Source organism: Electrophorus electricus, chromosome 13, assembly GCF_041902795.1.
Source record: "Electrophorus electricus isolate QZ-2024a chromosome 13, ASM4190279v1, whole genome shotgun sequence".
In the NCBI taxonomy this organism is placed as follows: domain Eukaryota; kingdom Metazoa; phylum Chordata; class Actinopteri; order Gymnotiformes; family Gymnotidae; genus Electrophorus; species Electrophorus electricus.
This window is the reverse complement of record NC_137509.1, coordinates 26,160,607-26,185,356: the sequence shown is the minus strand read 5'-3', so window position 1 is coordinate 26,185,356 and position 24,750 is coordinate 26,160,607. Positions and strand designations below refer to the sequence as shown.

Genomic DNA, 24,750 nt, shown 5'->3' with positions numbered 1-24,750 from the left:
CTATTTAATCTGTACACTTCACTTACAAGCATGTCAGTTGCATATTAAATTAAAGTGATGCAAGAAAAACTTACAGCATCTGCTATTCCCAGGTGCTAACAGATAGTTTTTTGATGAATCACTGCACTTCACATTCAGGCATGTGAGTTGGAGAGTAAATGAAAGTGATGCAAAAAAAACTTACAGCATCTGCTATTCCCAGGTGCTAACAGATAGGTTTTTTTATTAATCACTGCACTTCACATTTGAGCATGTCAGCTTGAAAGTAAATTAAAGTGATGCAAGAAAAGCTTACAGCACCTGGTATTCCTAGATAGGGTCCCACATCAGTACTATTCAGGCACAAACTTGCTTAGCTTCCAAGTTCAGATGAGATTGGACGTTCTGAAGCTGGTATGGCCGTAAACCTTAAACACTTACTCAAATTGCCTAATCATAGAAAATATGATCAAAGTCCAATCTGACATTTTTTTTTATTAATCCCTGCACTTGACATTCTAGAATGTTGTCTTGAAGTAAATTAAAATGATGCAATATAAGCTTACAACATCTGGTATTCGGAGGCACTAACAGACAGTTTTTTTATTAATCACTGCACTTCACATTCAAGCATGTTAGTTGGAGAGTAAATTAAAGTGATGCAATAAATACTTACAGCATCTGCTATTCCCAGGTGCTAACAGATAGTTTGATTTAATTATTCACTGCACTTCAAATTTGAGCTTGATAGCTTGAACATAAATTTAAGGGATGCAATAAAATCTTACAGCACCTGCTATTCCCTGGTACTAATAGATTTCTATTTAATCTGTACACTTCACATTCAGGCATGTGAGTTGGAGAGTAAATGAAAGTGATGCAAAAAAAACTTACAGCATCTGCTATTCCCAGGTGCTAACAGATAGTTTTTTTTATTAATCACTGCACTTCACATTTGAGAATATCAGCTTGAAAGTAAATTAAAGTGATGCAAGAAAAGCTTACAGCACATGGTATTCCTAGGTAGGGTCCCACCTCAGTACTATCCAGGCACAAACTTGCTTAACTTCCAAGTTCAGATGAGATTGGAGGCGTGCTGAAGCTGGTATGGCCGTAAACCTTAAACACTTACTCAAATTGCCTAATCATAGAAAATATGATCAAAGACCAATCTGACATTTTTTTTAATTAATCCCTGCACTTGACATTCTAGAATGTTGTCTTGAAGTAAATTAAAATGATGCAATATAAGCTTACAACATCTGGTATTCGGAGGCACTAACAGACAGTTTTTTTATTAATCACTGCACTTCACATTCAAGCATGTTAGTTGGAGAGTAAATTAAAGTGATGCAATAAATACTTACAGCATCTGCTATTCCCAGGTGCTAACAGATAGTTTGATTTAATTATTCACTGCACTTCAAATTTGAGCTTGATAGCTTGAACATAAATTTAAGGGATGCAATAAAATCTTACAGCACCTGCTGTTCCCTGGTACTAATAGATTTCTATTTAATCTGTACACTTCACTTACAAGCATGTCAGTTGCATATTAAATTAAAGTGATGCAAGAAAAACTTACAGCATCTGCTATTCCCAGGTGCTAACAGATAGTTTTTTGAGGAATCACTGCACTTCACATTCAGGCATGTGAGTTGGAGAGTAAATGAAAGTGATGCAAAAAAAACTTACAGCATCTGCTATTCCCAGGTGCTAACAGATAGGTTTTTTTATTAATCACTGCACTTCACATTTGAGCATGTCAGCTTGAAAGTAAATTAAAGTGATGCAAGAAAAGCTTACAGCACCTGGTATTCCTAGATAGGGTCCCACCTCAGTACTATTCAGGCACAAACTTGCTTAGCTTCCAAGTTCAGATGAGATTGGACGTTCTGAAGCTGGTATGGCCGTAAACCTTAAACACTTACTCAAATTGCCTAATCATAGAAAATATGATCAAAGACCAATCTGACATTTTTTTTTATTAATCCCTGCACTTGACATTCTAGAATGTTGTCTTGAAGTAAATTAAAATGATGCAATATAAGCTTACAACATCTGGTATTCGGAGGCACTAACAGACAGTTTTTTTATGAATCACTGCACTTCACATTCAAGCATGTTAGTTGGAGAGTAAATTAAAGTGATGCAATAAATACTTACAGCATCTGCTATTCCCAGGTGCTAACAGATAGTTTGATTTAATTATTCACTGCACTTCAAATTTGAGCTTGATAGCTTGAACATAAATTTAAGGGATGCAATAAAATCTTACAGCACCTGCTATTCCCTGGTACTAATAGATTTCTATTTAATCTGTACACTTCACATTCAGGCATGTGAGTTGGAGAGTAAATGAAAGTGATGCAAAAAAAACTTACAGCATCTGCTATTCCCAGGTGCTAACAGATAGTTTTTTTTATTAATCACTGCACTTCACATTTGAGAATATCAGCTTGAAAGTAAATTAAAGTGATGCAAGAAAAGCTTACAGCACATGGTATTCCTTGGTAGGGTCCCACCTCAGTACTATCCAGGCACAAACTTGCTTAACTTCCAAGTTCAGATGAGATTGGAGGCGTGCTGAAGCTGGTATGGCCGTAAACCTTAAACACTTACTCAAATTGCCTAATCATAGAAAATATGATCAAAGACCAATCTGACATTTTTTTTTATTAATCCCTGCACTTGACATTCTAGAATGTTGTCTTGAAGTAAATTAAAATGATGCAATATGAGCTTACAACATCTGGTATTCGGAGGCACTAACAGACAGTTTTTTTATTAATCACTGCACTTCACATTCAAGCATGTTAGTTGGAGAGTAAATTAAAGTGATGCAATAAATACTTACAGCATCTGCTATTCCCAGGTGCTAACAGATAGTTTGATTTAATTATTCACTGCACTTCAAATTTGAGCTTGATAGCTTGAACATAAATTTAAGGGATGCAATAAAATCTTACAGCACCTGCTGTTCCCTGGTACTAATAGATTTCTATTTAATCTGTACACTTCACTTACAAGCATGTCAGTTGAATATTAAATTAAAGTGATGCAAGAAAAACTTACAGCATCTGCTATTCCCAGGTGCTAACAGATAGTTTTTTGATGAATCACTGCACTTCACATTCAGGCATGTGAGTTGGAGAGTAAATTAAAGTGATGCAAGAAAAACTTACAGCATCTGCTATTCCCAGGTGCTAACAGATAGTTTTTTAATTAATCACTGCACTTCACATCCTAGCATGTCATCTTGAAAGTAAATTAATGTGATGCAAGAGAAGCTTACAGCATCTCGTAGTCCAAGGTGCTAAAAGATAGTTTTTTGATGAATCACTGCACTTCACATTCAGGCATGTGAGTTGGAGAGTAAATGAAAGTGATGCAAAAAAAACTTACAGCATCTGCTATTCCAAGGTGCTAACAGATAGGTTTTTTTATTAATCACTGCACTTCACATTTGAGAATGTCAGCTTGAAAGTAAATTAAAGTGATGCAAGAAAAGCTTACAGCACCTGGTATTCCTAGATAGGGTCCCACCTCAGTACTATTCAGGCACAAACTTGCTTAGCTTCCAAGTTCAGATGAGATTGGACGTGCTGAAGCTGGTATGGCCGTAAACCTTAAACACTTACTCAAATTGCCTAATCATAGAAAATATGATCAAAGACCAATCTGACATTTTTTTTTATTAATCCCTGCACTTGACATTCTAGAATGTTGTCTTGAAAGTAAATTAAAATGATGCAATAAAAGCTTACAACATCTGGTATTCGGAGTCACTAACAGACAGTTTTTTTATTAATCACTGCACTTCACATTCAAGCATGTTAGTTGGAGAGTAAATTAAAGTGATGCAATAAATACTTACAGCATCTGCTATTCCCAGGTGCTAACAGATAGTTTGATTTAATTATTCACTGCACTTCAAATTTGAGCTTGATAGCTTGAACATAAATTTAAGGGATGCAATAAAATCTTACAGCACCTGCTGTTCCCTGGTACTAATAGATTTCTATTTAATCTGTACACTTCACTTACAAGCATGTCAGTTGAATATTAAATTAAAGTGATGCAAGAAAAACTTACAGCATCTGCTATTCCCAGGTGCTAACAGATAGTTTTTTGATGAATCACTGCACTTCACATTCAGGCATGTGAGTTGGAGAGTAAATGAAAGTGATGCAAAAAAAACTTACAGCATCTGCTATTCCCAGGTGCTAACAGATAGTTTTTTTTAATTAATCACTGCACTTCACATCCTAGCATGTCATCTTGAAAGTAAATTAATGTGATGCAAGAGAAGCTTACAGCATCTCGTAGTCCAAGGTGCTAAAAGATAGTTTTTTGATGAATCACTGCACTTCACATTCAGGCATGTGAGTTGGAGAGTAAATGAAAGTGATGCAAAAAAAACTTACAGCATCTGCTATTCCAAGGTGCTAACAGATAGGTTTTTTTATTAATCACTGCACTTCACATTTGAGAATGTCAGCTTGAAAGTAAATTAAAGTGATGCAAGAAAAGCTTACAGCACCTGGTATTCCTAGATAGGGTCCCACCTCAGTACTATTCAGGCACAAACTTGCTTAGCTTCCAAGTTCAGATGAGATTGGACGTGCTGAAGCTGGTATGGCCGTAAACCTTAAACACTTACTCAAATTGCCTAATCATAGAAAATATGATCAAAGACCAATCTGACATTTTTTTTTATTAATCCCTGCACTTGACATTCTAGAATGTTGTCTTGAAAGTAAATTAAAATGATGCAATAAAAGCTTACAACATCTGGTATTCGGAGTCACTAACAGACAGTTTTTTTATTAATCACTGCACTTCACATTCAAGCATGTTAGTTGGAGAGTAAATTAAAGTGATGCAATAAATACTTACAGCATCTGCTATTCCCAGGTGCTAACAGATAGTTTGATTTAATTATTCACTGCACTTCAAATTTGAGCTTGATAGCTTGAACATAAATTTAAGGGATGCAATAAAATCTTACAGCACCTGCTGTTCCCTGGTACTAATAGATTTCTATTTAATCTGTACACTTCACTTACAAGCATGTCAGTTGAATATTAAATTAAAGTGATGCAAGAAAAACTTACAGCATCTGCTATTCCCAGGTGCTAACAGATAGTTTTTTGATGAATCACTGCACTTCACATTCAGGCATGTGAGTTGGAGAGTAAATGAAAGTGATGCAAAAAAAACTTACAGCATCTGCTATTCCCAGGTGCTAACAGATAGTTTTTTTTAATTAATCACTGCACTTCACATCCTAGCATGTCATCTTGAAAGTAAATTAATGTGATGCAAGAGAAGCTTACAGCATCTCGTAGTCCAAGGTGCTAAAAGATAGTTTTTTGATGAATCACTGCACTTCACATTCAGGCATGTGAGTTGGAGAGTAAATGAAAGTGATGCAAAAAAAACTTACAGCATCTGCTATTCCAAGGTGCTAACAGATAGGTTTTTTTATTAATCACTGCACTTCACATTTGAGAATGTCAGCTTGAAAGTAAATTAAAGTGATGCAAGAAAAGCTTACAGCACCTGGTATTCCTAGATAGGGTCCCACCTCAGTACTATTCAGGCACAAACTTGCTTAGCTTCCAAGTTCAGATGAGATTGGACGTGCTGAAGCTGGTATGGCCGTAAACCTTAAACACTTACTCAAATTGCCTAATCATAGAAAATATGATCAAAGACCAATCTGACATTTTTTTTTATTAATCCCTGCACTTGACATTCTAGAATGTTGTCTTGAAAGTAAATTAAAATGATGCAATAAAAGCTTACAACATCTGGTATTCGGAGTCACTAACAGACAGTTTTTTTATTAATCACTGCACTTCACATTCAAGCATGTTAGTTGGAGAGTAAATTAAAGTGATGCAATAAATACTTACAGCATCTGCTATTCCCAGGTGCTAACAGATAGTTTGATTTAATTATTCACTGCACTTCAAATTTGAGCTTGATAGCTTGAACATAAATTTAAGGGATGCAATAAAATCTTACAGCACCTGCTATTCCCTGGTACTAAAAGATTTCTATTTAATCTGTACACTTCACATACAAGCATGTCAGTTGCATATTAAATTAAAGTGATGCAAGAAAAACTTACAGCATCTGCTATTCCCAGGTGCTAACAGATAGTTTTTTGATGAATCACTGCACTTCACATTCAGGCATGTGAGTTGGAGAGTAAATGAAAGTGATGCAAAAAAAACTTACAGCATCTGCTATTCCCAGGTGCTAACAGATAGGTTTTTTTATTAATCACTGCACTTCACATTTGAGCATGTCAGCTTGAAAGTAAATTAAAGTGATGCAAGAAAAGCTTACAGCACCTGGTATTCCTAGATAGGGTCCCACATCAGTACTATTCAGGCACAAACTTGCTTAGCTTCCAAATTCAGATGAGATTGGACGTTCTGAAGCTGGTATGGCCGTAAACCTTAAACACTTACTCAAATTGCCTAATCATAGAAAATATGATCAAAGTCCAATCTGACATTTTTTTTTATTAATCCCTGCACTTGACATTCTAGAATGTTGTCTTGAAGTAAATTAAAATGATGCAATATAAGCTTACAACATCTGGTATTCGGAGGCACTAACAGACAGTTTTTTTATTAATTACTGCACTTCACATTCAAGCATGTTAGTTGGAGAGTAAATTAAAGTGATGCAATAAATACTTACAGCATCTGCTATTCCCAGGTGCTAACAGATAGTTTGATTTAATTATTCACTGCACTTCAAATTTGAGCTTGATAGCTTGAACATAAATTTAAGGGATGCAATAAAATCTTACAGCACCTGCTATTCCCTGGTACTAATAGATTTCTATTTAATCTGTACACTTCACATTCAGGCATGTGAGTTGGAGAGTAAATGAAAGTGATGCAAAAAAAACTTACAGCATCTGCTATTCCCAGGTGCTAACAGATAGTTTTTTTTATTAATCACTGCACTTCACATTTGACAATATCAGCTTGAAAGTAAATTAAAGTGATGCAAGAAAAGCTTACAGCACATGGTATTCCTAGGTAGGGTCCCACCTCAGTACTATCCAGGCACAAACTTGCTTAGCTTCCAAGTTCAGATGAGATTGGAGGCGTGCTGAAGCTGGCATGGCCGTAAACCTTAAACACTTACTCAAATTGCCTAATCATAGAAAATATGATCAAAGACCAATCTGACATTTTTTTATTAATCCCTGCACTTGACATTCTAGAATGTTATCTTGAAAGTAAATTAAAATAATGCAATAAAAGCTTACAACATCTGGTATTCGGAGGCACTAACAGACAGTTTTTTTATTAATCACTGCACTTCACATTCAAGCATGTCAGTTGGAGAGTAAATTAAAGTGATGCAATAAAAATTTACAGCATCTGCTATTCCCAGGGGCTAACAGATAGTTTGATTTAATTATTCACTGCACTTCAAATTTGAGCTTGATAGCTTGAACATAAATTTAAGGGATGCAATAAAATCTTACAGCACCTGCCAATTCCCTGCTACTAAAATATTTCTATTTAATCTGTACACTTCACATACAAGCATGTCAGTTGCATATTAAATTAAAGTGATGCAAGAAAAACTTACAGCATCTGCTATTCCCAGGTGCTAACAGATAGTTTTTTTTAATTAATCACTGCACTTCACATCCTAGCATGTCATCTTGAAAGTAAATTAATGTGATGCAAGAGAAGCTTACAGCATCTCGTAGTCCAAGGTGCTAAAAGATAGTTTTTTGATGAATCACTGCACTTCACATTCAGGCATGTGAGTTGGAGAGTAAATGAAAGTGATGCAAAAAAAACTTACAGCATCTGCTATTCCCAGGTGCTAACAGATAGTTTGATTTAATTATTCACTGCACTTCAAATTTGAGCTTGATAGCTTGAACATAAATTTAAGGGATGCAATAAAATCTTACAGCACCTGCTATTCCCTGGTACTAATAGATTTCTATTTAATCTGTACACTTCACATTCAGGCGTGTGAGTTGGAGAGTAAATGAAAGTGATGCAAAAAAAACTTACAGCATCTGCTATTCCCAGGTGCTAACAGATAGTTTGATTTAATTATTCACTGCACTTCAAATTTGAGCTTGATAGCTTGAACATAAATTTAAGGGATGCAATAAAATCTTACAGCACCTGCCAATTCCCTGCTACTAAAATATTTCTATTTAATCTGTACACTTCACATACAAGCATGTCAGTTGCATATTAAATTAAAGTGATGCAAGAAAAACTTACAGCATCTGCTATTCCCAGGTGCTAACAGATAGTTTTTTGATGAATCACTGCACTTCACATTCAGGCATGTGAGTTGGAGAGTAAATGAAAGTGATGCAAAAAAAACTTACAGCATCTGCTATTCCCAGGTGCTAACAGATAGGTTTTTTTATTAATCACTGCACTTCACATTTGAGCATGTCAGCTTGAAAGTAAATTAAAGTGATGCAAGAAAAGCTTACAGCACCTGGTATTCCTAGATAGGGTCCCACATCAGTACTATTCAGGCACAAACTTGCTTAGCTTCCAAATTCAGATGAGATTGGACGTTCTGAAGCTGGTATGGCCGTAAACCTTAAACACTTACTCAAATTGCCTAATCATAGAAAATATGATCAAAGTCCAATCTGACATTTTTTTTTATTAATCCCTGCACTTGACATTCTAGAATGTTGTCTTGAAGTAAATTAAAATGATGCAATATAAGCTTACAACATCTGGTATTCGGAGGCACTAACAGACAGTTTTTTTATTAATTACTGCACTTCACATTCAAGCATGTTAGTTGGAGAGTAAATTAAAGTGATGCAATAAATACTTACAGCATCTGCTATTCCCAGGTGCTAACAGATAGTTTGATTTAATTATTCACTGCACTTCAAATTTGAGCTTGATAGCTTGAACATAAATTTAAGGGATGCAATAAAATCTTACAGCACCTGCTATTCCCTGGTACTAATAGATTTCTATTTAATCTGTACACTTCACATTCAGGCATGTGAGTTGGAGAGTAAATGAAAGTGATGCAAAAAAAACTTACAGCATCTGCTATTCCCAGGTGCTAACAGATAGTTTTTTTTATTAATCACTGCACTTCACATTTGACAATATCAGCTTGAAAGTAAATTAAAGTGATGCAAGAAAAGCTTACAGCACATGGTATTCCTAGGTAGGGTCCCACCTCAGTACTATCCAGGCACAAACTTGCTTAGCTTCCAAGTTCAGATGAGATTGGAGGCGTGCTGAAGCTGGCATTGCCGTAAACCTTAAACACTTACTCAAATTGCCTAATCATAGAAAATATGATCAAAGACCAATCTGACATTTTTTTATTAATCCCTGCACTTGACATTCTAGAATGTTATCTTGAAAGTAAATTAAAATAATGCAATAAAAGCTTACAACATCTGGTATTCGGAGGCACTAACAGACAGTTTTTTTATTAATCACTGCACTTCACATTCAAGCATGTCAGTTGGAGAGTAAATTAAAGTGATGCAATAAAAATTTACAGCATCTGCTATTCCCAGGGGCTAACAGATAGTTTGATTTAATTATTCACTGCACTTCAAATTTGAGCTTGATAGCTTGAACATAAATTTAAGGGATGCAATAAAATCTTACAGCACCTGCCAATTCCCTGCTACTAAAATATTTCTATTTAATCTGTACACTTCACATACAAGCATGTCAGTTGCATATTAAATTAAAGTGATGCAAGAAAAACTTACAGCATCTGCTATTCCCAGGTGCTAACAGATAGTTTTTTTTAATTAATCACTGCACTTCACATCCTAGCATGTCATCTTGAAAGTAAATTAATGTGATGCAAGAGAAGCTTACAGCATCTCGTAGTCCAAGGTGCTAAAAGATAGTTTTTTGATGAATCACTGCACTTCACATTCAGGCATGTGAGTTGGAGAGTAAATGAAAGTGATGCAAAAAAAACTTACAGCATCTGCTATTCCAAGGTGCTAACAGATAGGTTTTTTTATTAATCACTGCACTTCACATTTGAGCATGTCAGCTTGAAAGTAAATTAAAGTGATGCAAGAAAAGCTTACAGCACCTGGTATTCCTAGATAGGGTCCCACCTCAGTACTATTCAGGCACAAACTTGCTTAGCTTCCAAGTTCAGATGAGATTGGACGTGCTGAAGCTGGTATGGCCGTAAACCTTAAACACTTACTCAAATTGCCTAATCATAGAAAATATGATCAAAGACCAATCTGACATTTTTTTTTATTAATCCCTGCACTTGACATTCTAGAATGTTGTCTTGAAAGTAAATTAAAATGATGCAATAAAAGCTTACAACATCTGGTATTCGGAGTCACTAACAGACAGTTTTTTTATTAATCACTGCACTTCACATTCAAGCATGTTAGTTGGAGAGTAAATTAAAGTGATGCAATAAATACTTACAGCATCTGCTATTCCCAGGTGCTAACAGATAGTTTGATTTAATTATTCACTGCACTTCAAATTTGAGCTTGATAGCTTGAACATAAATTTAAGGGATGCAATAAAATCTTACAGCACCTGCTATTCCCTGGTACTAAAAGATTTCTATTTAATCTGTACACTTCACATACAAGCATGTCAGTTGCATATTAAATTAAAGTGATGCAAGAAAAACTTACAGCATCTGCTATTCCCAGGTGCTAACAGATAGTTTTTTTTATTAATCACTGCACTTCACATTTGAGCATGTCAGCTTGAAAGTAAATTAAAGTGATGCAAGAAAAGCTTACAGCACCTGGTATTCCTAGATAGGGTCCCACCTCAGTACTATTCAGGCACAAACTTGCTTAGCTTCCAAGTTCAGATGAGATTGGAGGCGTGCTGAAGCTGGTATGGCCGTAAACCTTAAACACTTACTCAAATTGCCTAATCATAGAAAATATGATCAAAGACCAATCTGACATTTTTTTTATTAATCCCTGCACTTGACATTCTAGAATGTTATCTTGAAAGTAAATTAAAATGATGCAATAAAAGCTTACAACATCTGGTATTCGGAGGCACTAACAGACAGTTTTTTTATTAATCACTGCACTTCACATTCAAGCATGTCAGTTGGAGAGTAAATTAAAGTGATGCAATAAAAACTTACAGCATCTGCTATTCCCAGGTGCTAACAGATAGTTTGATTTAATTATTCACTGCACTTCAAATTTGAGCTTGATAGCTTGAACATAAATTTAAGGGATGCAATAAAATCTTACAGCACCTGCTATTCCCTGGTACTAATAGATTTCTATTTAATCTGTACACTTCACATTCAGGCGTGTGAGTTGGAGAGTAAATGAAAGTGATGCAAAAAAAACTTACAGCATCTGCTATTCCCAGGTGCTAACAGATAGTTTGATTTAATTATTCACTGCACTTCAAATTTGAGCTTGATAGCTTGAACATAAATTTAAGGGATGCAATAAAATCTTACAGCACCTGCCAATTCCCTGCTACTAAAATATTTCTATTTAATCTGTACACTTCACATACAAGCATGTCAGTTGCATATTAAATTAAAGTGATGCAAGAAAAACTTACAGCATCTGCTATTCCCAGGTGCTAACAGATAGTTTTTTTTAATTAATCACTGCACTTCACATCCTAGCATGTCATCTTGAAAGTAAATTAATGTGATGCAAGAGAAGCTTACAGCATCTCGTAGTCCAAGGTGCTAAAAGATAGTTTTTTGATGAATCACTGCACTTCACATTCAGGCATGTGAGTTGGAGAGTAAATGAAAGTGATGCAAAAAAAACTTACAGCATCTGCTATTCCAAGGTGCTAACAGATAGGTTTTTTTATTAATCACTGCACTTCACATTTGAGCATGTCAGCTTGAAAGTAAATTAAAGTGATGCAAGAAAAGCTTACAGCACCTGGTATTCCTAGATAGGGTCCCACCTCAGTACTATTCAGGCACAAACTTGCTTAGCTTCCAAGTTCAGATGAGATTGGACGTGCTGAAGCTGGTATGGCCGTAAACCTTAAACACTTACTCAAATTGCCTAATCATAGAAAATATGATCAAAGACCAATCTGACATTTTTTTTTATTAATCCCTGCACTTGACATTCTAGAATGTTGTCTTGAAAGTAAATTAAAATGATGCAATAAAAGCTTACAACATCTGGTATTCGGAGTCACTAACAGACAGTTTTTTTATTAATCACTGCACTTCACATTCAAGCATGTTAGTTGGAGAGTAAATTAAAGTGATGCAATAAATACTTACAGCATCTGCTATTCCCAGGTGCTAACAGATAGTTTGATTTAATTATTCACTGCACTTCAAATTTGAGCTTGATAGCTTGAACATAAATTTAAGGGATGCAATAAAATCTTACAGCACCTGCTATTCCCTGGTACTAAAAGATTTCTATTTAATCTGTACACTTCACATACAAGCATGTCAGTTGCATATTAAATTAAAGTGATGCAAGAAAAACTTACAGCATCTGCTATTCCCAGGTGCTAACAGATAGTTTTTTTTATTAATCACTGCACTTCACATTTGAGCATGTCAGCTTGAAAGTAAATTAAAGTGATGCAAGAAAAGCTTACAGCACCTGGTATTCCTAGATAGGGTCCCACCTCAGTACTATTCAGGCACAAACTTGCTTAGCTTCCAAGTTCAGATGAGATTGGAGGCGTGCTGAAGCTGGTATGGCCGTAAACCTTAAACACTTACTCAAATTGCCTAATCATAGAAAATATGATCAAAGACCAATCTGACATTTTTTTTATTAATCCCTGCACTTGACATTCTAGAATGTTATCTTGAAAGTAAATTAAAATGATGCAATAAAAGCTTACAACATCTGGTATTCGGAGGCACTAACAGACAGTTTTTTTATTAATCACTGCACTTCACATTCAAGCATGTCAGTTGGAGAGTAAATTAAAGTGATGCAATAAAAACTTACAGCATCTGCTATTCCCAGGTGCTAACAGATAGTTTGATTTAATTATTCACTGCACTTCAAATTTGAGCTTGATAGCTTGAACATAAATTTAAGGGATGCAATAAAATCTTACAGCACCTGCTATTCCCTGGTACTAATAGATTTCTATTTAATCTGTACACTTCACATTCAGGCGTGTGAGTTGGAGAGTAAATGAAAGTGATGCAAAAAAAACTTACAGCATCTGCTATTCCCAGGTGCTAACAGATAGTTTGATTTAATTATTCACTGCACTTCAAATTTGAGCTTGATAGCTTGAACATAAATTTAAGGGATGCAATAAAATCTTACAGCACCTGCCAATTCCCTGCTACTAAAATATTTCTATTTAATCTGTACACTTCACATACAAGCATGTCAGTTGCATATTAAATTAAAGTGATGCAAGAAAAACTTACAGCATCTGCTATTCCCAGGTGCTAACAGATAGTTTTTTTTAATTAATCACTGCACTTCACATCCTAGCATGTCATCTTGAAAGTAAATTAATGTGATGCAAGAGAAGCTTACAGCATCTCATAGTCCAAGGTGCTAAAAGATAGTTTTTTGATGAATCACTGCACTTCACATTCAGGCATGTGAGTTGGAGAGTAAATGAAAGTGATGCAAAAAAAACTTACAGCATCTGCTATTCCCAGGTGCTAACAGATAGGTTTTTTTATTAATCACTGCACTTCACATTTGAGCATGTCAGCTTGAAAGTAAATTAAAGTGATGCAAGAAAAGCTTACAGCACCTGGTATTCCTAGATAGGGTCCCACCTCAGTACTATTCAGGCACAAACTTGCTTAGCTTCCAAGTTCAGATGAGATTGGACGTGCTGAAGCTGGTATGGCCGTAAACCTTAAACACTTACTCAAATTGCCTAATCATAGAAAATATGATCAAAGACCAATCTGACATTTTTTTTTATTAATCCCTGCACTTGACATTCTAGAATGTTGTCTTGAAAGTAAATTAAAATGATGCAATAAAAGCTTACAACATCTGGTATTCAGAGTCACTAACAGACAGTTTTTTTATTAATCACTGCACTTCACATTCAAGCATGTTAGTTGGAGAGTAAATTAAAGTGATGCAATAAATACTTACAGCATCTGCTATTCCCAGGTGCTAACAGATAGTTTGATTTAATTATTCACTGCACTTCAAATTTGAGCTTGATAGCTTGAACATAAATTTAAGGGATGCAATAAAATCTTACAGCACCTGCTATTCCCTGGTACTAAAAGATTTCTATTTAATCTGTACACTTCACATACAAGCATGTCAGTTGCATATTAAATTAAAGTGATGCAAGAAAAACTTACAGCATCTGCTATTCCCAGGTGCTAACAGATAGTTTTTTTTAATTAATCACTGCACTTCACATTTGAGCATGTCAGCTTGAAAGTAAATTAAAGTGATGCAAGAAAAGCTTACAGCACCTGGTATTCCTAGATAGGGTCCCACCTCAGTACTTTTCAGGCACAAACTTGCTTAGCTTCCAAGTTCAGATGAGATTGGAGGCGTGCTGAAGCTGGTATGGCCGTAAACCTTAAACACTTACTCAAATTGCCTAATCATAGAAAATATGATCAAAGACCAATCTGACATTTTTTTTATTAATCCCTGCACTTGACATTCTAGAATGTTATCTTGAAAGTAAATTAAAATGATGCAATAAAAGCTTACAACATCTGGTATTCGGAGGCACTAACAGACAGTTTTTTTATTAATCACTGCACTTCACATTCAAGCATGTCAGTTGGAGAGTAAATTAAAGTGATGCAATAAAAACTTACAGCATCTGCTATTCCCAGGTGCTAACAGATAGTTTGATTTAATTATTCACTGCACTTCAAATTTGAGCTTGATAGCTTGAACATAAATTTAAGGGATGCAATAAAATCTTACAGCACCTGCTATTCCCTGGTACTAATAGATTTCTATTTAATCTGTACACTTCACATTCAGGCGTGTGAGTTGGAGAGTAAATGAAAGTGATGCAAAAAAAACTTACAGCATCTGCTATTCCCAGGTGCTAACAGATAGTTTTTTTTAATTAATCACTGCACTTCACATCCTAGCATGTCATCTTGAAAGTAAATTAATGTGATGCAAGAGAAGCTTACAGCATCTCATAGTCCAAGGTGCTAAAAGATAGTTTTTTGATGAATCACTGCACTTCACATTCAGGCATGTGAGTTGGAGAGTAAATGAAAGTGATGCAAAAAAAACTTACAGCATCTGCTATTCCCAGGTGCTAACAGATAGGTTTTTTTATTAATCACTGCACTTCACATTTGAGCATGTCAGCTTGAAAGTAAATTAAAGTGATGCAAGAAAAGCTTACAGCACCTGGTATTCCTAGATAGGGTCCCACCTCAGTACTATTCAGGCACAAACTTGCTTAGCTTCCAAGTTCAGATGAGATTGGACGTGCTGAAGCTGGTATGGCCGTAAACCTTAAACACTTACTCAAATTGCCTAATCATAGAAAATATGATCAAAGACCAATCTGACATTTTTTTTTATTAATCCCTGCACTTGACATTCTAGAATGTTGTCTTGAAAGTAAATTAAAATGATGCAATAAAAGCTTACAACATCTGGTATTCAGAGTCACTAACAGACAGTTTTTTTATTAATCACTGCACTTCACATTCAAGCATGTTAGTTGGAGAGTAAATTAAAGTGATGCAATAAATACTTACAGCATCTGCTATTCCCAGGTGCTAACAGATAGTTTGATTTAATTATTCACTGCACTTCAAATTTGAGCTTGATAGCTTGAACATAAATTTAAGGGATGCAATAAAATCTTACAGCACCTGCTATTCCCTGGTACTAAAAGATTTCTATTTAATCTGTACACTTCACATACAAGCATGTCAGTTGCATATTAAATTAAAGTGATGCAAGAAAAACTTACAGCATCTGCTATTCCCAGGTGCTAACAGATAGTTTTTTTTAATTAATCACTGCACTTCACATTTGAGCATGTCAGCTTGAAAGTAAATTAAAGTGATGCAAGAAAAGCTTACAGCACCTGGTATTCCTAGATAGGGTCCCACCTCAGTACTTTTCAGGCACAAACTTGCTTAGCTTCCAAGTTCAGATGAGATTGGAGGCGTGCTGAAGCTGGTATGGCCGTAAACCTTAAACACTTACTCAAATTGCCTAATCATAGAAAATATGATCAAAGACCAATCTGACATTTTTTTTATTAATCCCTGCACTTGACATTCTAGAATGTTATCTTGAAAGTAAATTAAAATGATGCAATAAAAGCTTACAACATCTGGTATTCGGAGGCACTAACAGACAGTTTTTTTATTAATCACTGCACTTCACATTCAAGCATGTCAGTTGGAGAGTAAATTAAAGTGATGCAATAAAAACTTACAGCATCTGCTATTCCCAGGTGCTAACAGATAGTTTGATTTAATTATTCACTGCACTTCAAATTTGAGCTTGATAGCTTGAACATAAATTTAAGGGATGCAATAAAATCTTACAGCACCTGCTATTCCCTGGTACTAATAGATTTCTATTTAATCTGTACACTTCACATTCAGGCGTGTGAGTTGGAGAGTAAATGAAAGTGATGCAAAAAAAACTTACAGCATCTGCTATTCCCAGGTGCTAACAGATAGTTTTTTTTATTAATCACTGCACTTCACATTTGAGAATATCAGCTTGAAAGTAAATTAAAGTGATGCAAGAAAAGCTTACAGCACATGGTATTCCTAGGTAGGGTCCCACCTCAGTACTATCCAGGCACAAACTTGCTTAACTTCCAAGTTCAGATGAGATTGGAGGCGTGCTGAAGCTGGTATGGCTGTAAACCTTAAACACTTACTCAAATTGCCTAATCATAGAAAATATGATCAAAGACCAATCTGACATTTTTTTTTATTAATCCCTGCTCTTGACATTCTAGAATGTTGTCTTGAAGTAAATTAAAATGATGCAATATAAGCTTACAACATCTGGTATTCGGAGGCACTAACAGACAGTTTTTTTATTAATCACTGCACTTCACATTCAAGCATGTTAGTTGGAGAGTAAATTAAAGTGATGCAATAAATACTTACAGCATCTGCTATTCCCAGGTGCTAACAGATAGTTTGATTTAATTATTCACTGCACTTCAAATTTGAGCTTGATAGCTTGAACATAAATTTAAGGGATGCAATAAAATCTTACAGCACCTGCTGTTCCCTGGTACTAATAGATTTCTATTTAATCTGTACACTTCACTTACAAGCATGTCAGTTGCATATTAAATTAAAGTGATGCAAGAAAAACTTACAGCATCTGCTATTCCCAGGTGCTAACAGATAGTTTTTTTTATTAATCACTGCACTTCACATTTGAGCATGTCAGCTTGAAAGTAAATTAAAGTGATGCAAGAAAAGCTTACAGCACCTGGTATTCCTAGATAGGGTCCCACCTCAGTACTATTCAGGCACAAACTTGCTTAGCTTCCAAGTTCAGATGAGATTGGAGGCGTGCTGAAGCTGGTAGGGCCGTAAACCTTAAACACTTACTCAAATTGCCTAATCATAGAAAATATGATCAAAGACCAATCTGACATTTTTTTTATTAATCCCTGCACTTGACATTCTAGAATGTTATCTTGAAAGTAAATTAAAATGATGCAATAAAAGCTTACAACATCTGGTATTCGGAGGCACTAACAGACAGTTTTTTTATTAATCACTGCACTTCACATTCAAGCATGTCAGTTGGAGAGTAAATTAAAGTGATGCAATAAAAACTTACAGCATCTGCTATTCCCAGGTGCTAACAGATAGTTTGATTTAATTATTCACTGCACTTCAAATTTGAGCTTGATAGCTTGAACATAAATTTAAGGGATGCAATAAAATCTTACAGCACCTGCTATTCCCTGGTACTAATAGATTTCTATTTAATCTGTACACTTCACATTCAGGCATGTGAGTTGGAGAGTAAATGAAAGTGATGCAAAAAAAACTTACAGCATCTGCTATTCCCAGGTGCTAACAGATAGTTTTTTTTATTAATCACTGCACTTCACATTTGAGAATATCAGCTTGAAAGTAAATTAAAGTGATGCAAGAAAAGCTTACAGCACATGGTATTCCTAGGTAGGGTCCCACCTCAGTACTATTCAGGCACAAACTTGCTTAGCTTCCAAGTTCAGATGAGATTGGAGGCGTGCTGAAGCTGGTATGGCCGTAAACCTTAAACACTTACTCAAATTGCCTAATCATAGAAAATATGATCAAAGACCAATCTGACATTTTTTTTATTAATCCCTGCACTTGACATTCTAGAATGTTATCTTGAAAGTAAATTAAAATGATGCAATAAAAGCTTACAACATCTGGTATTCGGAGGCACTAACAGACAGTTTTTTTATTAATCACTGCACTTCACATTCAAGCATGTCAGTTGGAGAGTAAATTAAAGTGATGCAATAAAAACTTACAGCATCTGCTATTCCCAGGTGCTAACAGATAGTTTGATTTAATTATTCACTGCACTTCAAATTTGAGCTTGATAGCTTGAACATAAATTTAAGGGATGCAATAAAATCTTACAGCACCTGCTATTCCCTGGTACTAATAGATTTCTATTTAATCTGTACACTTCACATTCAGGCATGTGAGTTGGAGAGTAAATGAAAGTGATGCAAAAAAAACTTACAGCATCTGCTATTCCCAGGTGCTAACAGATAGTGTTTTTTATTAATCACTGCACTTCACATTTGAGAATATCAGCTTGAAAGTAAATTAAAGTGATGCAAGAAAAGCTTACAGCACATGGTATTCCTAGGTAGGGTCCCACCTCAGTACTATCCAGGCACAAACTTGCTTAACTTCCAAGTTCAGATGAGATTGGAGGCGTGCTGAAGCTGGTATGGCCGTAAACCTTAAACACTTACTCAAATTGCCTAATCATAGAAAATATGATCAAAGACCAATCTGACATTTTTTTTTATTAATCCCTGCACTTCACATTCTAGAATGTTTTCTTGAAGTAAATTAAAATGATGCAATATAAGCTTACAACATCTGGTATTCGGAGGCACTAACAGACAGTTTTTTTATTAATCACTGCACTTCACATTCAAGCATGTTAGTTGGAGAGTAAATTAAAGTGATGCAATAAATACTTACAGCATCTGCTATTCCCAGGTGCTAACAGATAGTTTGATTTAGTTATTCACTGCACTTCAAATTTGAGCTTGATAGCTTGAACATAAATTTAAGGGATGCAATAAAATCTTACAGCACCTGCTATTCCCTGGTACTAAAAGATTTCTATTTAATCTGTACACTTCACATACAAGCATGTCAGTTGCATATTAAATTAAAGTGATGCAAGAAAAACTTACAGCATCTGCTATTCCCAGGTGCTAACAGATAGTTTTTTTTATTAATCACTGCACTTCACATTTGAGCATGTCAGCTTGAAAGTAAATTAAAGTGATGCAAGAAAAGTTTACAGCACCTGGTATTCCTAGATAGGGTCCCACCTCAGTACTATTCAGGCACAAACTTGCTTAGCTTCCAAGTTCAGATGAGATTGGAGGCGTGCTGAAGCTGGTATGGCCGTAAACCTTAAACACTTACTCAAATTGCCTAATCATAGAAAATATGATCAAAGACCAATCTGACATTTTTTTTATTAATCCCTGCACTTGACATTCTAGAATGTTATCTTGAAAGTAAATTAAAATGATGCAATAAAAGCTTACAACATCTGGTATTCGGAGGCACTAACAGACAGTTTTTTTATTAATCACTGCACTTCACATTCAAGCATGTCAGTTGGAGAGTAAATTAAAGTGATGCAATAAAAACTTACAGCATCTGCTATTCCCAGGTGCTAACAGATAGTTTGATTTAATTATTCACTGCACTTCAAATTTGAGCTTGATAGCTTGAACATAAATTTAAGGGATGCAATAAAATCTTACAGCACCTGCTATTCCCTGGTACTAATAGATTTCTATTTAATCTGTACACTTCACATTCAGGCGTGTGAGTTGGAGAGTAAATGAAAGTGATGCAAAAAAAACTTACAGCATCTGCTATTCCCAGGTGCTAACAGATAGTTTTTTTTATTAATCACTGCACTTCACATTTGAGAATATCAGCTTGAAAGTAAATTAAAGTGATGCAAGAAAAGCTTACAGCACATGGTATTCCTAGGTAGGGTCCCACCTCAGTACTATCCAGGCACAAACTTGCTTAACTTCCAAGTTCAGATGAGATTGGAGGCGTGCTGAAGCTGGTATGGCTGTAAACCTTAAACACTTACTCAAATTGCCTAATCATAGAAAATATGATCAAAGACCAATCTGACATTTTTTTTTATTAATCCCTGCTCTTGACATTCTAGAATGTTGTCTTGAAGTAAATTAAAATGATGCAATATAAGCTTACAACATCTGGTATTCGGAGGCACTAACAGACAGTTTTTTTATTAATCACTGCACTTCACATTCAAGCATGTTAGTTGGAGAGTAAATTAAAGTGATGCAATAAATACTTACAGCATCTGCTATTCCCAGGTGCTAACAGATAGTTTGATTTAATTATTCACTGCACTTCAAATTTGAGCTTGATAGCTTGAACATAAATTTAAGGGATGCAATAAAATCTTACAGCACCTGCTATTCCCTGGTACTAAAAGATTTCTATTTAATCTGTACACTTCACATACAAGCATGTCAGTTGCATATTAAATTAAAGTGATGCAAGAAAAACTTACAGCATCTGCTATTCCCAGGTGCTAACAGATAGGTTTTTTTAATGAATCACTGCACTTCACATTCAGGCATGTGAGTTGGAGAGTAAATGAAAGTGATGCAAAAAAAAACTTACAGCATCTGCTATTCCCAGGTGCTAACAGATAGGTTTTTTTATTAATCACTGCACTTCACATTTGAGCATGTCAGCTTGAAAGTAAATTAAAGTGATGCAAGAAAAGCTTACAGCACCTGGTATTCCTAGATAGGGTCCCACCTCAGTACTATTCAGGCACAAACTTGCTTAGCTTCCAAGTTCAGATGAGATTGGACGTTCTGAAGCTGGTATGGCCGTAAACCTTAAACACTTACTCAAATTGCCTAATCATAGAAAATATGATCAAAGACCAATCTGACATTTTTTTTTATTAATCCCTGCACTTGACATTCTAGAATGTTGTCTTGAAGTAAATTAAAATGATGCAATATAAGCTTACAACATCTGGTATTCGGAGGCACTAACAGACAGTTTTTTTATTAATCACTGCACTTCACATTCAAGCATGTTAGTTGGAGAGTAAATTAAAGTGATGCAATAAATACTTACAGCATCTGCTATTCCCAGGTGCTAACAGATAGTTTGATTTAATTATTCACTGCACTTCAAATTTGAGCTTGATAGCTTGAACATAAATTTAAGGGATGCAATAAAATCTTACAGCACCTGCTATTCCCTGGTACTAATAGATTTCTATTTAATCTGTACACTTCACATTCAGGCATGTGAGTTGGAGAGTAAATGAAAGTGATGCAAAAAAAACTTACAGCATCTGCTATTCCCAGGTGCTAACAGATAGTTTTTTTTATTAATCACTGCACTTCACATTTGAGAATATCAGCTTGAAAGTAAATTAAAGTGATGCAAGAAAAGCTTACAGCACCTGGTATTCCTAGGTAGGGTCCCACCTCAGTACTATCCAGGCACAAACTTGCTTAACTTCCAAGTTCAGATGAGATTGGAGGCGTGCTGAAGCTGGTATGGCCGTAAACCTTAAACACTTACTCAAATTGCCTAATCATAGAAAATATGATCAAAGACCAATCTGACATTTTTTTTTATTAATCCCTGCACTTGACATTCTAGAATGTTGTCTTGAAGTAAATTAAAATGATGCAATAAAAGCTTACAACATCTGGTATTCGGAGGCACTAACAGTTTTTTTATTAATCACTGCACTTCACATTCAAGCATGTTAGTTGGAGAGTAAATTAAAGTGATGCAATAAATACTTACAGCATCTGCTATTCCCAGGTGCTAACAGATAGTTTGATTTAATTATTCACTGCACTTCAAATTTGAGCTTGATAGCTTGAACATAAATTTAAGGGATGCAATAAAATCTTACAGCACCTGCTATTCCCTGGTACTAATAGATTTCTATTTAATCTGTACACTTCACATTCAGGCATGTGAGTTGGAGAGTAAATGAAAGTGATGCAAAAAAAACTTACAGCATCTGCTATTCCCAGGTGCTAACAGATAGTTTTTTTTATTAATCACTGCACTTCACATTTGAGAATATCAGCTTGAAAGTAAATTAAAGTGATGCAAGAAAAGCTTACAGCACCTGGTATTCCTAGGTAGGGTCCCACCTCAGTACTATCCAGGCACAAACTTGCTTAACTTCCAAGTTCAGATGAGATTGGAGGCGTGCTGAAGCTGGTATGGCCGTAAACCTTAAACACTTACTCAAATTGCCTAATCATAGAAAATATGATCAAAGACCAATCTGACATTTTTTTTTATTAATCCCTGCACTTGACATTCTAGAATGTTGTCTTGAAGTAAATTAAAATGATGCAATATAAGCTTACAACATCTGTTATTCGGAGGCACTAACAGACAGTTTTTTTATTAATCACTGCACTTCACATTCAAGCATGTTAGTTGGAGAGTAAATTAAAGTGATGCAATAAATACTTACAGCATCTGCTATTCCCAGGTGCTAACAGATAGTTTGATTTAATTATTCACTGCACTTCAAATTTGAGCTTGATAGCTTGAACATAAATTTAAGGGATGCAATAAAATCTTACAGCACCTGCTATTCCCTGGTACTAATAGATTTCTATTTAATCTGTACACTTCACATTCAGGCATGTGAGTTGGAGAGTAAATGAAAGTGATGCAAAAAAAACTTACAGCATCTGCTATTCCCAGGTGCTAACAGATAGTTTTTTTTATTAATCACTGCACTTCACATTTGAGAATATCAGCTTGAAAGTAAATTAAAGTGATGCAAGAAAAGCTTACAGCACCTGGTATTCCTAGGTAGGGTCCCACCTCAGTACTATCCAGGCACAAACTTGCTTAACTTCCAAGTTCAGATGAGATTGGAGGCGTGCTGAAGCTGGTATGGCCGTAAACCTTAAACACTTACTCAAATTGCCTAATCATAGAAAATATGATCAAAGACCAATCTGACATTTTTTTTTATTAATCCCTGCACTTGACATTCTAGAATGTTGTCTTGAAGTAAATTAAAATGATGCAATAAAAGCTTACAACATCTGGTATTCGGAGGCACTAACAGACAGTTTTTTTATTAATCACTGCACTTCACATTCAAGCATGTTAGTTGGAGAGTAAATTAAAGTGATGCAATAAATACTTACAGCATCTGCTATTCCCAGGTGCTAACAGATAGTTTGATTTAATTATTCACTGCACTTCAAATTTGAGCTTGATAGCTTGAACATAAATTTAAGGGATGCAATAAAATCTTACAGCACCTGCTATTCCCTGGTACTAATAGATTTCTATTTAATCTGTACACTTCACATTCAGGCATGTGAGTTGGAGAGTAAATGAAAGTGATGCAAAAAAAACTTACAGCATCTGCTATTCCCAGGTGCTAACAGATAGTTTTTTTTATTAATCACTGCACTTCACATTTGAGAATATCAGCTTGAAAGTAAATTAAAGTGATGCAAGAAAAGCTTACAGCACCTGGTATTCCTAGGTAGGGTCCCACCTCAGTACTATCCAGGCACAAACTTGCTTAACTTCCAAGTTCAGATGAGATTGGAGGCGTGCTGAAGCTGGTATGGCCGTAAACCTTAAACACTTACTCAAATTGCCTAATCATAGAAAATATGATCAAAGACCAATCTGACATTTTTTTTTATTAATCCCTGCACTTGACATTCTAGAATGTTGTCTTGAAGTAAATTAAAATGATGCAATATAAGCTTACAACATCTGGTATTCGGAGGCACTAACAGACAGTTTTTTTATTAATCACTGCACTTCACATTCAAGCATGTTAGTTGGAGAGTAAATTAAAGTGATGCAATAAATACTTACAGCATCTGCTATTCCCAGGTGCTAACAGATAGTTTGATTTAATTATTCACTGCACTTCAAATTTGAGCTTGATAGCTTGAACATAAATTTAAGGGATGCAATAAAATCTTACAGCACCTGCTATTCCCTGGTACTAATAGATTTCTATTTAATCTGTACACTTCACATTCAGGCATCTGAGTTGGAGAGTAAATGAAAGTGATGCAAAAAAAACTTACAGCATCTGCTATTCCCAGGTGCTAACAGATAGTTTTTTTTATTAATCACTGCACTTCACATTTGAGAATATCAGCTTGAAAGTAAATTAAAGTGATGCAAGAAAAGCTTACAGCACCTGGTATTCCTAGGTAGGGTCCCACCTCAGTACTATCCAGGCACAAACTTGCTTAACTTCCAAGTTCAGATGAGATTGGAGGCGTGCTGAAGCTGGTATGGCCGTAAACCTTAAACACTTACTCAAATTGCCTAATCATAGAAAATATGATCAAAGACCAATCTGACATTTTTTTTTATTAATCCCTGCACTTGACATTCTAGAATGTTGTCTTGAAGTAAATTAAAATGATGCAATAAAAGCTTACAACATCTGGTATTCGGAGGCACTAACAGACAGTTTTTTTATTAATCACTGCACTTCACATTCAAGCATGT

At 35.3% G+C, this 24,750-nt stretch overlaps 31 pseudogenes; all 31 read right to left on the bottom strand.

Moving 5' to 3' along the window:
• Nucleotides 1–288: 288 nt before the first annotated feature.
• LOC145644294 (5S ribosomal RNA) lies at nucleotides 289–407 on the bottom strand (annotated as a pseudogene).
• A 570-nt stretch (nucleotides 408–977) lies between these two features.
• LOC145644929 (5S ribosomal RNA) lies at nucleotides 978–1,098 on the bottom strand (annotated as a pseudogene).
• A 680-nt stretch (nucleotides 1,099–1,778) lies between these two features.
• Nucleotides 1,779–1,897, bottom strand: LOC145650947 (5S ribosomal RNA; annotated as a pseudogene).
• A 570-nt stretch (nucleotides 1,898–2,467) lies between these two features.
• LOC145645459 (5S ribosomal RNA) lies at nucleotides 2,468–2,588 on the bottom strand (annotated as a pseudogene).
• A 900-nt stretch (nucleotides 2,589–3,488) lies between these two features.
• LOC145643931 (5S ribosomal RNA) lies at nucleotides 3,489–3,607 on the bottom strand (annotated as a pseudogene).
• Nucleotides 3,608–4,510: 903 nt separating this feature from the next.
• Nucleotides 4,511–4,629, bottom strand: LOC145643930 (5S ribosomal RNA; annotated as a pseudogene).
• A 903-nt stretch (nucleotides 4,630–5,532) lies between these two features.
• LOC145643929 (5S ribosomal RNA) lies at nucleotides 5,533–5,651 on the bottom strand (annotated as a pseudogene).
• Nucleotides 5,652–6,332: 681 nt separating this feature from the next.
• Nucleotides 6,333–6,451, bottom strand: LOC145645084 (5S ribosomal RNA; annotated as a pseudogene).
• A 570-nt stretch (nucleotides 6,452–7,021) lies between these two features.
• Nucleotides 7,022–7,142, bottom strand: LOC145645822 (5S ribosomal RNA; annotated as a pseudogene).
• A 1,339-nt stretch (nucleotides 7,143–8,481) lies between these two features.
• On the bottom strand, nucleotides 8,482–8,600 carry LOC145645083 (5S ribosomal RNA; annotated as a pseudogene).
• A 570-nt stretch (nucleotides 8,601–9,170) lies between these two features.
• On the bottom strand, nucleotides 9,171–9,291 carry LOC145646166 (5S ribosomal RNA; annotated as a pseudogene).
• A 792-nt stretch (nucleotides 9,292–10,083) lies between these two features.
• LOC145643928 (5S ribosomal RNA) lies at nucleotides 10,084–10,202 on the bottom strand (annotated as a pseudogene).
• Nucleotides 10,203–10,773: 571 nt separating this feature from the next.
• Nucleotides 10,774–10,894, bottom strand: LOC145644635 (5S ribosomal RNA; annotated as a pseudogene).
• Nucleotides 10,895–11,905: 1,011 nt separating this feature from the next.
• On the bottom strand, nucleotides 11,906–12,024 carry LOC145643927 (5S ribosomal RNA; annotated as a pseudogene).
• A 571-nt stretch (nucleotides 12,025–12,595) lies between these two features.
• LOC145644634 (5S ribosomal RNA) lies at nucleotides 12,596–12,716 on the bottom strand (annotated as a pseudogene).
• A 1,011-nt stretch (nucleotides 12,717–13,727) lies between these two features.
• On the bottom strand, nucleotides 13,728–13,846 carry LOC145643926 (5S ribosomal RNA; annotated as a pseudogene).
• Nucleotides 13,847–14,418: 572 nt separating this feature from the next.
• LOC145644856 (5S ribosomal RNA) lies at nucleotides 14,419–14,539 on the bottom strand (annotated as a pseudogene).
• Nucleotides 14,540–15,331: 792 nt separating this feature from the next.
• Nucleotides 15,332–15,450, bottom strand: LOC145643925 (5S ribosomal RNA; annotated as a pseudogene).
• Nucleotides 15,451–16,022: 572 nt separating this feature from the next.
• Nucleotides 16,023–16,143, bottom strand: LOC145644855 (5S ribosomal RNA; annotated as a pseudogene).
• A 570-nt stretch (nucleotides 16,144–16,713) lies between these two features.
• On the bottom strand, nucleotides 16,714–16,834 carry LOC145644984 (5S ribosomal RNA; annotated as a pseudogene).
• Nucleotides 16,835–17,404: 570 nt separating this feature from the next.
• Nucleotides 17,405–17,525, bottom strand: LOC145645355 (5S ribosomal RNA; annotated as a pseudogene).
• Nucleotides 17,526–18,095: 570 nt separating this feature from the next.
• LOC145645443 (5S ribosomal RNA) lies at nucleotides 18,096–18,216 on the bottom strand (annotated as a pseudogene).
• A 570-nt stretch (nucleotides 18,217–18,786) lies between these two features.
• LOC145644928 (5S ribosomal RNA) lies at nucleotides 18,787–18,907 on the bottom strand (annotated as a pseudogene).
• Nucleotides 18,908–19,477: 570 nt separating this feature from the next.
• LOC145644312 (5S ribosomal RNA) lies at nucleotides 19,478–19,598 on the bottom strand (annotated as a pseudogene).
• Nucleotides 19,599–20,168: 570 nt separating this feature from the next.
• Nucleotides 20,169–20,289, bottom strand: LOC145644983 (5S ribosomal RNA; annotated as a pseudogene).
• Nucleotides 20,290–20,972: 683 nt separating this feature from the next.
• LOC145650946 (5S ribosomal RNA) lies at nucleotides 20,973–21,091 on the bottom strand (annotated as a pseudogene).
• A 570-nt stretch (nucleotides 21,092–21,661) lies between these two features.
• Nucleotides 21,662–21,782, bottom strand: LOC145643688 (5S ribosomal RNA; annotated as a pseudogene).
• A 566-nt stretch (nucleotides 21,783–22,348) lies between these two features.
• On the bottom strand, nucleotides 22,349–22,469 carry LOC145643687 (5S ribosomal RNA; annotated as a pseudogene).
• A 570-nt stretch (nucleotides 22,470–23,039) lies between these two features.
• On the bottom strand, nucleotides 23,040–23,160 carry LOC145643686 (5S ribosomal RNA; annotated as a pseudogene).
• Nucleotides 23,161–23,730: 570 nt separating this feature from the next.
• On the bottom strand, nucleotides 23,731–23,851 carry LOC145643684 (5S ribosomal RNA; annotated as a pseudogene).
• Nucleotides 23,852–24,421: 570 nt separating this feature from the next.
• On the bottom strand, nucleotides 24,422–24,542 carry LOC145643683 (5S ribosomal RNA; annotated as a pseudogene).
• Nucleotides 24,543–24,750: the final 208 nt, after the last annotated feature.